The sequence below is a fragment of the Cupressus sempervirens genome, chromosome 8, assembly GCF_028749045.1.
Source record: "Cupressus sempervirens isolate cs-2001-9-10 chromosome 8, ASM2874904v1, whole genome shotgun sequence".
Taxonomy (NCBI): domain Eukaryota; kingdom Viridiplantae; phylum Streptophyta; class Pinopsida; order Cupressales; family Cupressaceae; genus Cupressus; species Cupressus sempervirens.
Genome location: NC_143125.1, coordinates 274,789,971 through 274,807,256, shown reverse-complemented (window position 1 = coordinate 274,807,256; position 17,286 = coordinate 274,789,971).

Here is a 17,286-nt window from a genome sequence, read left to right as displayed (position 1 = left end):
ATTTTGAAAAATAAAGCTAATGAAGTTGAGAAGGCAAGCATTGTGATATGGAAGAAAGCATTTGATTTTCTAGTTCCATCAATAGAGGAAGCAAAAGAGGAAGAGGGAAGAGATGCAGTAGAATTAGAAATTCAAGATGAAGATGAACTTGAGAGAATTAAAGAAGTGAGGAAGTTAGAAGAGAGTGAACAACATGATGTTGTCACTATAGAGGATGTTCTTGATTCATCACCACAAAATCATAATATATTAACTAAGGAAGACTTGAATTTTTTTGAATCAAATACCTTAGACACTTCTATTCACCAATCTAGTTTTGTTGTGAATACAAACATATCCATGGACAACCACTAATGGTTTTCAAGTTACATCAGTTATAGTAATTCTTGATATGGCTGTCAAGTATCAGGGCAAGACAATCATTGTGCTACCATAGTTTACTCATGTCACTAATGGACAAGTAGATGATAAAGGTGAAGTAGATCAATATGCACAAGATACCAAAGAGGGAGAAAATAAGATAGAGCCGGTGGAGACTAAAAAACCAAATGAGCAATAGGATGTTCAAGCTCTTATTCAATAGCCAAGTGTTGTTCATACTAATACATTAACTATTGCACCTGTTCAATAGGTTACATCAACTCAATAAAGATCATACTGAACAAAAAATGTCAAGACCAACTACAAAGAGGAAATAATTATAGAGATCACTTCTAGTGCCAGTACCCTTTGGTCATAGTTATTGGCACAAAAGATTGATACATGAGAGACAATAGTAAATCTAAATGAGATCATCACACTACCGAAATATAATCTTGACAACATGACCCTGGAGAAAATGTAAGATTTATAGGCTTTGACGAGTTGAAAGACAAAGAAAGAGAAACTAAGGAGAGAGTTCAAGAAAAAGTAGATACTTCATGAAATTAAGGAGATTTTTATTGATGCTTATGAAACTAATGATGTAAATGAGCAACATCCAATTTTGGATCAATTAGTGTCTATAGTTGACAAAGTACATAATGAAGATATAGAGATCAATGATAAGATGATGAGATGGTTTGAGAAAAGTTTTGAGCACAAAGTTTTGGAGAAAGTCTCAACAGAACTTGCAATAAGGTAGGTTAAGCTTTCTACCCTTACCACTAGTATGGAAGGAATTTTGACAACTATTCATTCTTTGAATATAAAACTCTATGATGTTTATTTCTTCACCATGCAAAATCAACACCATTAATCAAATACAAGTAGATTTGAAGGATTTTACTATTTCATTGAGAAAGAATGCAAGTTCAAGCTCACATTAATATAATAAATTGACATTTGATCAAGGAAAATTTACCAAGTTAATGGCTAAAGATAGAAGTATTAAAAATAAATTGATTTAAATCCAACTCATGTTGCTACCCCATTTAGAAAGTATGTAGAAGGAACTATTAGTTGCATGAATCTTGATTAATAAAGATCCTCATCTCACAACAATAGATAGCTTAATTGATCTAGCTAATCAATTACTAATCCATATTCAAGTTATGAAATTAGTAAGATCTAGATGGAATCAATGATTCGAGGTTATTTGATCAAATCAATTTTTTTTGGACAAGTACAAGTTGATCCCTGAAAACCCCAAGACATAGAGTGACAAAAATAAGGGGGAAAACATTCATGACATCATTCATAGGGGAAATCAGATCAAAATCATAAAAGGAAAATAATATTAGATAATATCATATAAAAAAAACACACATGCACACGTGCACACACACAGAGAGTGTATAATTGAGTCAAGTTTTTGAAGACCAAATTATAGTCTTAGGGGGACTGATAATTTTTGATATTTTGGAATTTTACTACATTACTAAGTCATGACAAAGTGTTTTTTCCACTAATGTCAAGGGGGTGATCATTGATCTCTAGGCCTTGTTTCCTATTATTGTCTAAGACTTAGTCATTTTCTAGGAAGCATTGGTCAATCATCACTAGAATTGAGCCATCCTAAGAAGGTCAAGCTATATGGACTAGTTTATATTTCAATAAATGCTAAACAAGTCAAAGGTTTCCAAGCACCCTAGTAGAGATTAAAATATTATTTACATCGAGTGAAACATATGGAGATCGAGTGATGTGAAGTTAACTTATGCCAAGAGAGTTAGTACATATCAAACCTATATAAGCCAAGGGACAACATGAATGTTAGTTATGACCGAGCATCTATACAGTCAATTGTCAAGTAAAATAGTTTTTGCATATATGTTTGTAATGGAACAAAAACTTAAGTAGATTATTTTGGTTGACTTCTATGTGAAATTTATGGATTATACAGACAACTTAGGAGAAAATTATAAATTTTGTTAGAAGGCATCAGTCCCTAGGAAGGAAAATTAACTAATCAAAAAATCATAAGGGTTAAAGGACAAAAGAATGTATTATGGATCATTGATTATAATATAGAACCTTCCATGATTATTTATTTAAGAAGGGATCAAAACCTAAATCAATAATGAGTGAGCAAGAGTGTCATGCATGCAAAGGAAGATCATTAATGAGCAAAAAGGTTAAGGACATAGCAAGAAAGGTTAAGTTTGACAGAGAGATCAAATAGAGAAACCTAGCAATGAAGGGTAGAATAGAGAAAATTAGATAGGGATATCATATTTAGATATTGAAGAGAGGAGATCTATAATAAGCTTCATAGAAACAATCTGAAGGATCAGGTACTAGGACATTCTAATTAGTATATCAGGGAAAATCTCTTAATAAAGTGGTTTTAATAGACCTTGTTAAATCTCCTAATAGAGTGATTACTTTATTGTAAGTTTAAATCCTTTAATCAAGGCATACTTAACATTCATGTAATACTTTTAACTGAGTAGACCCCTCATAGGGTATATTATCAGAAGTGATCAAATTGTAGTTTTTTGTTGTAGTAGTAAAGATTTGTGGGTGTCATCCCCACCCCAATTTTACCTTCACCTTGAAGGGTTTCTGGGTTATTAAAATCCTTGTGTTAAGAGTTTAAATTTTTCATGTTGATGGATGTTATGCATAGTTAGATTTCATTTTAGTTTTATAGTTTATGATTATATGATACATGATCTAAGATATAAGATGGATTAAGAGTGAATTTAGTTAATCTATTATTTTTTTTAAAGAGCTAAAGTTTTAAAGATCTTGATTCACCCCCCTCTCAGTATGTTTTTTTCCCAATTAGACTTCCAACAATTCTTTCCACATATTACCAATGCATAAAGTTCCCATTTTAAAGGGAAGAAGTGACTATACATGCCAATGTAAGCTACCCCTCTAACACACTCAATCAATCTATTGATAGCTTTGTACCAACCAAGTGAGATTCTCCTGAACACCATGTCAAAAAATGAAGGACATGAAAAAGTCTCTCAAACTAAAAGATACTAGTATGGGAGAGTAAAAAATGGAACCACTACATTCTTTGGCATCTCTCCCACTATCTCATTGACACTATGGGAAACCTTGTGAAGAGAAGAAATCCTCAGTCGTACAACCCAAAACTATCTATAATAATACCTTTGTAGAAGGAATCATAACTCAAGAAGATGAGGATGAGGATAGAGTCATTTCTACTTGGCTATATAGAGGAGATGATACAACTGATACTAAAAATCAAACTTGTGAAATGATCCCTAAAAGATATGGGCAAGGCCTCAAGCTAATGAAATGACTTGGCTATAAGGGAAATGATCCTCTAGTGCAGAACAACAAAGGCTTGATCGATTCGATTGAAGCTACATCTAGAAGAACTCTTGATACAATAGGTCTAGGATTCAATAAAGTTTCCTTTCACCCATGAATAAATAGATTTGTACCTAAACCTAACAGTCCACCTAAACCTAAATACTAGTCAAAGCTTGAAAATTAGGAAGAAATCTTAGATGATGATGATACTTTTCCTTGTCCCATTCCTATAGATATTGCTACACTATTTGTGGAGCCTAATGATTTTGTCCCACACATTAGTGCTATTGAAATTAACAATGATTCTACTAAAACTACTTCTATCACTCCCCTAAAACAACTAGAATAGGGAGAATCTAGTTAGATTCTAACCAATGAAAAAGTTGCACAAAATCAAGAAGACAATGAAAGTGGAGAGTGGTTACCCATGACTATGGGAGAATTAATCAATATACCTCCATGTAGCATTGATTCTTGAGAGTATGAGTTTGATTCTCTATTTGATGCAACTTATGATAAAGATGTAGACATGGTGTATACATATAAAAATCAACTTGAAGTAAGAGAGGGGTCTAGGGTAAGGTCTGATGAGTCTAATTCTACTAATGTCAACTCATCTTATGTTAATGTCATTTGGAATTAGAGGACTTCAAACATGTCTTTGGATGAGATTTCTCCAGGCCTTGACTTACTAGTAAATGCTTTTGATGATTATTTCATGAACACACTCAAGCTAGTCACTTCTCTCTCACTCATCTATCTGGAGTTCATAGATTGAAACTCCAATACCATATCCAGTGAAGTTCCTATGTTCCAAATTAACTCTTCTCTCACCTGTTACCTAAATACCATTGAACCTATAATGTCTTCCACTAGTGAACACAATATAAACATGACTAAAGCTTACATCAAATATCTTAGTCATACAATAAAAAAGAAAAAGAACAAGCGCTTTGATGGTGAAAACCATGTTATGGTAGTATTAAAGTCTAAAATAGTAAAAAGACAAGACATATCTAAAGGTGAAAACCTCTCTAAGGCACCTACAAATGGGATATTTGATGCATTTTTTAGTAATTTCCAAGAAAGATCATATGTGCTAATAGAACCAACACAACCGGTAAATCTAGGTACTAAAGAAAATCTGCACATCATACACCTTGCATAATCATTATCAGCTAAAGAGAAAGAAGATTTCACTATCTTCTTCTAGGAAAAGAAATAAACTTTGCATGGATGTACTCTAATATGTTGGAGTTTATACCCTAATCTCACAATGTATCACTTGTAAATTGCACTAGGTGTGATTCCTATTGAAAAAAACTCTAGAAGATGCATTCGCTTGTGGTGCTCTTGGTCAAAGCTAAACTAGAGAAACTATTAAAAGTTGGATTCAATGAGCCATTCATTAGACTAAATGGATATGTAACATAGTGTTGGTTTTTAACTATGATAAATCAATAAGAGTCTACACTAACTTCCAAGACTAAACATAACATGCCTGAAGGTGACTTTCCACTACCTAATATTAACATGATAGTGGATATGATGGCTAGGTATGAGATGAATTCATTGATAGATGGTTTCTTTGGGTAGAAAAAGTTTAAAATTGCACTAGAGGATCAAGATAATATATATTTCACTTGTGCTTGGGGTACATTCTACTAGAACATAATACCAATTGGCTTGAAGAATGCTAGAGCTTCATATCAGTAAGCTATCACAACAATCTTCCACAACATGATGTACAAAACTATGAAAGATTACTTTGATGATATTCTAGCTAAAAGCATGCAAAGGAACACTCATCTTAAGACTTGGGCCTAATATTGGACCGCATGGAAATATTTAGTCTCAGACTGAATCCTAAGAAGTACACCTTTGGAGTAACATCAGGAAAACTACTAGGATATATTATTTTAGCAAAAGGAAGAGGTGGACCCTAAGAAAGTTTAGGATACCATGGAAATGCCTCCACCTCATAATATCAACTAGATGAGGGGACTAAAAGGAAGAATTTAGTCCATTCATTGGTTCATCTCACTACTAGAAGATAAATCACAACTATTTACCAAGACTTTGCATAAGGGTGTGACTTATAAATGGAATTAAGAGTGTAAAAAAAGCTTGACCCAACTCAAATAGTATCTTGCTAATTTTCCTATATTACTACCTCCTATTCAAGGGAAGCCTCTCATCTTATACATCTCTATAATTGATACATCCTTGGGTGTCTTACTGGCTCAAGAAGATCAAAATAGGAGGGAGGGAGAGAGAGAGATACCTATTACATTAGTCAGACACTAATCTCCTATGAAATGAAATACATTATTATTGAAAAGGTTTGTTTAGTAGTTGTCTTTGCTTCCCAGAAGCTTAGACACTGCAAGCATGTTTTGACATCTGAGTTTTAAACTTTGAAGATTATCTTGGTGGGAAAAGGGTCTAAAATTATATAAGTTTTCTATTGGTTTTTGTTACTAATGATGCATTTGTAAAGTTTGATCTATGAAGAAGCAGTGTTTTAGAATCTTCTTGAACTTGAACTTGCACCTAAAATTTCAAAGTTCAAAGTTCAAAATGCAAATCCATATGTTCAGGAGTATAGATTCAAAGTTTAGGTTCAGTTGTAGAAATTAAAGGTTCAAAGTTAAAATTTCAAACTGATAATCTTGGTGCGGGGGCAATATCTCCAAATTCAACTATTGGATTTCTCTCCATTTTTGATATGTTGTTGAGAGATAAATTTTCCAAGTTCTCACTGGAGTGATTAGCAATTTTTTATCAGATGTAAAAGTTATTAATGTTTTAGTAAAAGCATGTCAAAGCAAATGGATAGCCTAAAGTTCATATTGAAATTGAACCTTGAACCACAAAGTTCAAGTTTACTATTTTGAAATGTGGTGGTTCAGAGTTACCAATAGCCTAGTGGTTCAATTTATGAGGAGAAACTAGTTCAAATGGTTTAACCAATTCAAGTGTTTAAATAGTTCAAAATCACCAAGGCTCAGGTTGGAAAGTTTTCATATTGAACTTGAACCTCAAACTACCAAGTTCAAGTTTGTAGGTTCAAACTGTTCAGGTTTTAACAACAACCTATAACTACAAATTTTCTATGACTAAAGAAATGGGTCTCAGTGTAGACATCATAACTTTTAATTGAACCATTCAATTCAGATAAAGTTTGGATATTTATGGAAAAATTTAATTTTCCATATCCTCTCCAAACAGTGTTGCGAGATCGTTCTAGATCAAAAGTTATGGGCGTATGAGTGGACTACGATCAAATGTATCCGTGACAATGACCAAATGATAACAGAAAAATGAGTCATGTTTTGGGGGGAATATATTTCAACCTATTCATTAGATTGAGCTGATTTTTGGATATGATTGAGAAAATATAGTTATCTAAATCTTCTCCAAAGAGTTTTTTTAGATTCTAAGTAGATCAAAAGTTACACATATTTGACTAAAACACTACCAAAATTAACCATGACAATTACAAAATGATTGACAAAAATATTAGTCTTGGTGCAGGGGCCATATATCTCAATCCCATTATTGGATAAATCTTATTTTTGGATATGTTTGAAGAAACGTGATTCTCCAAATTCTCTCCAAATTTTTTGGAAAGAGTCCACACGGATTAAAATTTATGTATGATTGAGTGAGACACTATCAAAACTGTCAATAACAGTCATAAAATGATGACGGCACATCATCTCCAACAAGTGTCACCTATCCAAGAGCCCATGTGCATATTTTTTTAGCGAAAATATGAGTCTTTGGTTATTTATAATTCTAATGTTTATAAAAAATGAAGCCCAAGAGGTGGTAAAAGAGATATGGTATTGTTAATACAAGAATGCTGAAGGAGTTATTTCAAGAAGTGGTTACCAGAACCAACACACAACAAATAAATGTTATTTATTGTGAGACTTTTTTCAAAAAAGGGGCGAGGAAGGATTTTTTTGGTTGTAGCACATAGAGAGGAAAATAATAATAATTCTATATTTCTTTTATAGTTGCAGGAGTAGGTTAATTGTATGGTTACCTGTTATTTGTTCTTAATAAATTTTTTATGTTTATTAGATAGTGTGGTCTGGAGATGTGATTCTAGGATTGCTGTTGATTGTATGGTCACTGCTTTCATATTTTGAATTTAGTCCTTTAATTATTTATAGTTACATAATAATATAATATTTTCTCCATTCTTCTATAATGTGGAGAAGATTGAATGATCAGTCGAATGGCTATTTCTGATTCTTTCTCTTTTCATTCTATTCATAAAACTTGTAATCACATTCATTCCATGTTGATGGATGAATGCTAGAAAACCTTTGTGTCTTTAGGAAAATATATAACCAATCATTTAATTCATTGTAAATATTTATAAGAGGGAGTTGCACCTCTCAATTCAGAGGATAGTTATCAAGAAATGATAACTCATCCAACTATGAGTATCTTTTTGTTCTTTTATTTGGGAGTTTTGGGTCATATATTGTATTGTAAAGATTGATATATTAAAATATCTGCTAAGAAAAGCATTTCTAACAGTGAGACTAGCAAAATGGGTCATGATATTAAGTGAGTTTGACATCAAATATGTGGAAAGGTAAGCTATCAAAGGGTACAAAATTGCTAATCAGTTGGTAGAGACACCATTTCAAGATCACTAACCCATGAGAATTGAGTTTCCTGGTGAGTCCATACTTCTTCTAACATAAAAAAAACATGGACCTTTTTCTTTGATGGATCATTTTCTCAACAAGGATTACGTGCTAGAACATTGTTAATCACACCCTAGAAGTATTCTCTACCTAAGGTGTACAAGATCCTCTTCCCTTATACAAATAATAATGTTGAATATGAAACCTTAATCAATGGGATGAAAATCACCATTGGATAGAGGGTGGATGGACTAAATATCTTTGGAGACTCATAGTTGGTAATCAATTAGGTCAATGACATCTATCGAAAAAAAGATGAGAAACTAATGCCCTACAAACATATGGTCAATGACTTACATATACAGTTTTCACATGTCACTTTTTAGTAGATTCCCTGAGTAGACAATAAGATAGATGATGCCATGACTACTTTGGCTTCCATGCTCTAGATGCCAGAAAATGACTTTAGACATGAGTTCTTAGTGGAAACATTACACTAACCTTCTTATGAATTTACTAACTTTGGGATGATTTTTTCTTTCATAGGAAAAGACTTATCCTACTACCACCACATCTACTTCTATATATGTCACCAAATCATTCTAAAAACTCTAACTCGATGAAAAATGTCACCTTATCCAAAATGCTTTACAATATGTCATCATACCTACTAACTTGTATAGAATGGGTTTGGATGGTACCCTCCTTAGGTGTCTAGAACCCAAAGAGTCCAAGTGTAGTGCCTACCCCTCGTTCACATTTTGTTATTGTTGCTGAGCTCTTTTAGAACTAATTTTATGTTGTTGGTTAGTAGCATTCTTTTGAGATTATCAGATATTGTGCTATGGATTCAGTTTATTATGTGATGAGATTACTTAGACTCTACATTTCATGTATGTATGATGATTATTTTTAGTATTCACAATTATTGATGATGATTATTACATTGCTTTCAATTATTAATGATGATTAGTAAGATGATTTATTATCATATGTGCTTTCTTATGGATATTTACCCCATACTTGCATGTGTATGGTGTGCGTGTTTGATTTTGTATGACGTGTCTGATGTGGTTAAGGAAGGGAGTCGTAGTCACCTGCTAGTCGAGATCTACACGATGCACCACTTCTTACCATTGTCTGTTTAGTTTAGTATATATTGTGTTTGTACATGCATGGTTTTTATGCAGGTTGCAGGTACCGGGTATCGACTTCCCTGAATTGCTAGGATGAGCGTACCCTATCACATTATCTCAATGATAAGAGAGGGGAGATAAATTCTCAAGTCTAAATCCCAACCCTTTGAGCCATTTGTCCTAATTGGAAAATTAGGACAAGTATCTAAATTGAATACCCACCGAATGTGTCGGATGACATATTTCGTAATTTTTAATCCTTTAGATTTATTTTGTATGATTTGTTCTATGATGGGTTTTCATATTTTATCTTGGAGGTCTATGGTGAATTTTTCATTAATTAAGTCTTAATAAATAGATTTAATTAATAAATTATTTATTTGAGAAAATTAATAAAATATCATGATCTTTGATATTTTGATTGTAATTAATTAAATGTGAATTATTGGGTAAAAAGAATTAAATAAAAGAAAACTAAAAATTAAAATTAATAATAATTATAAAATAATAATAAAGTAATAAATAAAATAATAATAATAAAAGTTATAAAAATTAAAATGAAAGTTATAAAATTTAAATAAAGATTATTTAAAAAGTAAATTGGAGTTATAAGCTTGCATGGGAATTAACATGTGTCAACAACACGGGGGTTAGGGCATCAATTAAGCACAAGGTGTCTAAAATTCTATGACTCATCAAAAAGAATTGGAAAAGACCCATGCTTAGTTGGTGACACCTTCCAGCTATTTCAAGAAGCATTCCAAAGGTTTCTTGAGAGCTCTTGATATTCAGGCATTCATAGAAGCTTAAATGAAAAGCTTAATGGAAGCTACAAGCTTAATGGAAGCCTTGAGCTACAAGCTAAAAAATAATAGAAACTTCAAAGCTTACATGCATGGGAGAAGATTCATATGCTCATATATTTTCTACTTGCTTCTATGCTCCTTCTAGCTCTTCTAATCACTTGGAGGATTTGATCGGCTTGGATTCTTGGAAGAATTGTGAATGATGGAGAAGGAAGGGATTTTCTATGGACTTCTGAGGTATGGCAAATTAGCATCAGTGTCCAGGTGCACTCGTGATATTCTCATATTCCCTTTGCACTCTTTCTCTTCCTGTCTTCATCATATCTGTTTTATGTGTCTGAATACTCTCTGTATTTGAAATTGGAATCTAGATATTTTATTTAGATGAGAAGAAAACAATAGAAAAATCCTAGATCCAATTAAGGAGAAATAATTAGATCTTAATCGGGGTTGGGTTCGAATTTATATTGTGAAATTAGATAGACAAGATTTGAAATTAAAATAGAAATTCTAAGTTGAAAATTCGTATGATTAGATGTAATCTTTCTATCAAATTATATTTTCAGATGCGTATGGACAAACCTATTAGATGGATGAATGGGTAAATTTAGAGAACAATTACATTTTAAGAAATTTTTTTAAATTCATCACAGATTGTCCTGTCGCTGCCCCTTGGATAGACCCGAACTCAGTTATTCATAACTTTTTATCGGGATCCAATCTATTCGATCGCTCCAATCAAAATTGGTGCAACTTGGCCCTCTCCAACATGTTTAAATTTCAGCCCGATCCAATGGTTCATTAGGGAGATATGGCCATCGTACTGGGACTGTTTTATTCAAGGACAGATATTTCTCCATTTCCCATAACCAAGAGTTCTTTATGCTTAAACTTCACAAAAATAATATATCAAAGCATGAAATGAATTAAAGATGTTATTGAAATCTTCCCTTATTAGAATCTTATTAATATGCATTAGTTTTATATGGTTTATTATCTAATCTAATTAAATCAAATTTAATTAAGATTAGTTAATAGTAGAAGAAGTGTATTTAATTATTAATCAATCTAAGTAAATGGATGAGAGAAAATTAAAAGAAAAGATATTTTAATATAGTTTATATAGTGGACCTTTTATAATGTATATTGAATACTATTTAATATATATTAAACAATTTTAGAGTTGTTTAATGAAGATGATAATGTTAAGAATTTTGAGAATCTACAATGAGTCTTATTGGTTTGTGATAGGGATCTCTTTCAAACAACGTTTATATAGACAAAATATTATTAGATCAATTAGAAAATGGAGTCTAATGGTTGATTTTAATATTGATTAAATAATTGTAAGATGATAATTTATATTACGTTGATTTAAATTTAGAAACTCTGAATGATATTAGATTAAGACTGAATTATTATGTTATTGGTTAATACGTTTGAATACCTTAATGGAGTTAAGAGTTAGCCAAATATTAACTAATGAGTTTATGGAAGGATTCTATAGATTGAGTATGTATAGTTTGAAGAGTTTATTATTTATTAATGTTTGTAAGGACTAGCAAACTATTAATAAATAATGGTTTAAATAGATATCAACAAATTTGATTAGAGTTAATCTAGTGGAGATTATTTATTGATTGAAGTTTGGTAAAAGATAATAATTTTTGGAGTTGGATTATAATTGATTTTTAATCAATTGATATTCATTGAGTTGATATTATAACTATGATATTAATAATTAAGTTGTGCGATAGAGTCTTATTTGAAAAGATTAATGATAATACGAATTTGTTAAAGGAATGTTGGTATTCTTTGAAAGATGACGAATATGGTCATTTAAGATTTTCAATAATTATTATTGAATTATTAATATGATCTTTTGAGTATTGAATTATAGTTGACTTTTATCATACAGAATTATAGTTAGTTATTAGTCAACTGATATTAATTGGAACGTTGCTATGATTATGTAATTATTGATTAAATCAATCAATGAGAGTTAATTAGATTTAATTAACAATTAAGTTAAGTAATGAAGATTTAATTGATATAATTCTTTTAATAAGATTGTAGAAATATTGATATCAAGTTGATAAGTCTTATTCTTATGACTTGAATGATGACCTTAGATATTTAATGGTGAAGACTTAGTAATATTTAATTGAGGACTATTAGAATATGGACCTATGTTAATTGTTTGATTTAATTGATCATTTTAATAAAGTTATAATTCTTCTTAGAATGATAATTGGTCCTCTTATGATATAACGAATAATGATCTTAAAAAAGTTGAAAGGTTAATCAATTAGAATATGGATCATGGTTAAATATAAAGGACAATTTAATTAAGGTCAATGATGATCAGTTTAGTGAATATTTATCCTTAAGTTATTCTTAGAATGTAATTCTTAATAATGGAAGGTTAATGCTATTGGGGAACAATTGGGTTGACTTGTAGGTCAAATGATGAAACTTAAAACACTTGAAGTATACTTGTAAACAGAAAACTGAAAACCCCTACACATTATTCAACTATGTAAATTTAGTAAACCAAAACATGTGTTTGCATCGTGTATTCTATATGCTTCTTGTTTTGGGTTTTGAGTTGACTAGTGTTGACCAGTCCTAGGTTGTTACTAGAGGCTCGAAGGTTATGAGATGTGATGGCATGTTGATCTTATTTGATCTTGATCTTTATAAGCCCAACCATGGTTATGTGATTGTATGCTCTATGAAATGTTTGTATTTGTTCTTCAACCTTCATGTGTGAAGCTGAGATGTATATATATCTGAGATGCTTGAGCTAATCATTTTTGAGTCATCGATCAGTTATCCTTGGATTACTTTCTAGTCGCCATGATGGGACTGAAATGTGGATTTATTTCTTGATGATGTCATGTTGTGACATGTTTGACTCAACCATTTTGGAGTCTTCGATCAGTATGATTTTGAGATATTCTTGGTTGCTTGTTGAGAACCAATGGATATTGTGATTTATCTTGAGATATATTGTGGTTATTGAGAACCAATAATTATTATGATTATCAGTGATGCCTTAAGTTGCCAATAGAGAACTGTTGTGGTCATGATTTTCTATGGATGCTTTTTCAGATGCTCATGGAGATTTGATGATTCTTATCTTGGAGATTTGATAATTCTTATTATGGATATTTGATGCTTTTATGCATATTTGATAATTTTATTATGGATTATCTTTTATGATTTTGAGATTTATGATTCCATGAGCTTAGGGTAGGTAATCTACTTGTAGTGTCGGGAAGTGGCTTGCAATGGGGGCCGGGGCCCTAAGTGGCTGCCAGGGTAACTCATTGTAAGTTTAGTTAATAAGTGATAACATTTACACACTAAATGAGGATTAAATGAACTTAAAAAGATAATTGTTGATGTTCTCGCCTATGCATTGAGTGCTTGTACAGGCTAAGATGGGAGTAGTGAGAACGCATGATTGCGACCGTGCATTCCGTAGTATGCCTTGTCAGTATGAGAGGATACTAGTCGCCGCATGAGATTAGTATGGACCCGTGGAGTTTAGCTAACTGCCAGGGTAACTTGTACATGATAAATGCGATGACACTTTTCAGCTTGCATAGTAGGTTTCCTACATGTCTTTGTGTGCCTCTGGGAATTAGATATCGATTTTGTGTGATGGAACCTTTGAGTTAGTATACTTTTAGGATTCCTGGACTTATAGAGATTTGTACTTCGTGAATTGATATCCTATTTGGGACTTGAGATTATCTCCTCAGCATGGTGGGAGTGGACCACTTAAGTTCCACGTGGTCGGGTGGTAGTGTATTTTCACTCTTATCATTTGAGATCCGTCCGAGACACCGTGGCTGGAGTATCCTTGGTTGGTATTTATTCTTCATTATGTTCTTGGAGCATTATGATAGATAATATACCTTATGATGGATGTATTTACTGGTATGTTTCTTATATTGATGATTTGCTTTACTTTGCATATGTTAGTTGATGATTTATTATGCTTTACTTTGCATGTTAGTAGGATGTTTTAGGAGTGACATTCCTACTATGTTAATACTGATGATCTTTTTGGTGCTTTGGAATGTTACACATGGAGGGATGGCTAGGATCCACGATGGTCTAATGATGCTATTTACGGTTGGGAGGAACAATGCACTTAGTTATTTATATTTGTGATATATGGTTATCTTTTGTGATGGATGTTTATATCTTTTGTGATGATGTATCGTGTATGATATGTGGTTTCATTTATGTTATTGCATCATGGATTAATATTAGATGATGATGATGTACTTTATTTACTTGGATGTTTATTCTTTTAAGCTTTTCATACCCTATGATATGTACAGTGGATGATTGAGCTAAACTAAAATATAATTACAAAAGGACACTTGTATATTGCTTAAGTACATTAGATGTATCATTGTTATTTCATAAGGATGGGATGTTAGATGAATAGTTAATTTAGATGTGATACAATGTTAAGGGATCTTTAAAGAATGTAGCCTGTTATGTACATATGTTATGTTTATTTTCATTTGAATTGTTGCTATTGCTTTCGCAAATGTTATGAATGGTTTTATCTTTCATGTTTAAAAAAAAAAAAAAAAAAATTGTTTGGCAAACTTAGTAAAATTCTTTGGATCCCTTGGCGAGGCATTACACCAAGCATACATTAGTTGAGGTACATGAGGGAATTTATGGATCCCTCTCAAATTTCCAAACACTGGCTCACAAACTTATTAGAGTTGGTTACTACTGGCCAAAAATAGAGAAAGAAGATATGCAATATGCTAAATTATGCAAATAGTGCCATCTTCATGACAATATAATCCATACTCTAGCCAAGGAGTTGATTCCATTCATTACACTATGGCTATTTCAACAATGGGCATTTGATCTTGTGGGATGGATTCACCCATCCTCTTTGAATGAACATGAGTTCTATTAGAAATAATAGTCCACCAAGATAATTGGAGGGAGGGGGGGATGTTGTTGAATGAGTTATTTGACAATTAAAACATTTATCTTCTTTAAATAAACTTAACCATTCAAACAAAGTAAACAACAACCATAATAAGATGCATGTAGATAATTACACCAGATATGTTGACTAGGGAAGCCCTTGATTAGAGGGAAAATCCTGGTGGGAATGATGCCCACAAGATGATATACTAATATAAATATTCCTTGTTAGAGGATGAACCTTTTTAGGAGTCTATTACAATATTTAGTACATAGAGTCCCTATTGGGAGACTTTGAATCCTTATTAGGGGATTCCAACCCTGTTAGGAGTTGTAGTACAATGTATGCAAGATGAGCCCACTGCCCAAACATGTAATTTCAACTACAAGAAGAGCTCACTACTCAAACAAGTAATTTACTATTACATTCTTCTTTCATTCTTTCTATCTACCAAACCAATAACTTTTAGACCTTTTAGTCTAGGTCACAAACCTCAGATCCAAAAATCAAACCTCGAATCACTTAGCAAAACCTCGACAATGAAGTTTCCTTCACTTCCACACTCCTCTGCTCAACATCAGATTCTGCTCTTATTTTTGCTTACAAATATCATCTACATCCATCCATATCCATGTCATGATAAAGGAAAATGTCCTTCCTTTATACCAAGTCCATCAAAATTTTTTCTGAGTTAGCTATTAGACCTTCTCAATTAATTATTATAGGACCACATTAAGAACACGTTACACTTAGCGATAACATTAATCTTCCACCTTGCAACTTGAATAAATTTCCATACACACAGTATTATGATGAGTGAACTTAGCCAAATCATCATCAACATGTCTTATTCATGTCCTCAACCTCAATTCTCATAATATCAACTCTACTAAGAGATATATTAAGTTTAGTAGAACATGTCTCTATAAACTCTATCTTAGAATAGACATCACCAAAACTTACATAACTTCTTCTAGACTTATCATTTCTTCTTCTAAATTTAATTGCATATACCAGATACTCAAAAGTATCTCCCATAACCTTAGATAGTTAGAATACTCAACTAGCCATCTGTACCAACTTGATCTTTTTGTTGTTCTTCTATCAAATACCACAAAAAACTACTATGTTGACATCAATGACAAACTTAGTCATGTATGAAACATATCATCATAGTGATATACCTACCATACTTCCCCTTTAGGAATATCATTAGCATTCATGCTTCCAACAATCTCCCCCTTTGGCATTGATGGAAACATAGATGAAAAACATCTAGTTCCAAGAATACCAATAGAAGACTGTTCATCTTTTCAAATCCTCTTCATCAATCATTCTCCCCCATTGATATACCTCGATGTGCTTTCTATCAAAATGTTATTCCATGCTATACTTCTGCCAAACTTTTCAACCAAACTTCTCACCAACATGATGTTTTTCATGCAATACTTCTCCTCCATTGACATCAATGTCAAAGGTTTTAGCAACCAACTTTACTGCATCAAAATTTACAATAACTGATTCTTACTAGCTAAAGTGTCAAAAGATACTATTAAACATGACATCCAACAAGATTCCTAGATGACTCTATCCATCATAGATACTCCCCCATACAGGAAGCATCGAGATTTTCTAGACAACAATGGTGCTCTATTACATTGGACTGATGCACTCTTGCATCCTTTACTTTGATGTAGGAAGGAACATAACCCCAAGCATACCTCGTAAATACTCAAAAGTCTTTTAGGGAAGAGGCTTAGTGAATATATCTACAATCTTCTCTTTAGTGCTCACATACTCCAATCTAATTTCCTTTTTTGTAACTTTCTCTCTCAACATATGATACTTACTAGAAATGTGCTTGGTCTCAGAATGAAACACTAGATGCTTAGACATATTTACCATGATTGTTTTGTCACAATGTTAACAACAGGTTCACTAATTTCTATCCTTATATTCTTCAACATCTACTTCATCCAAATAAC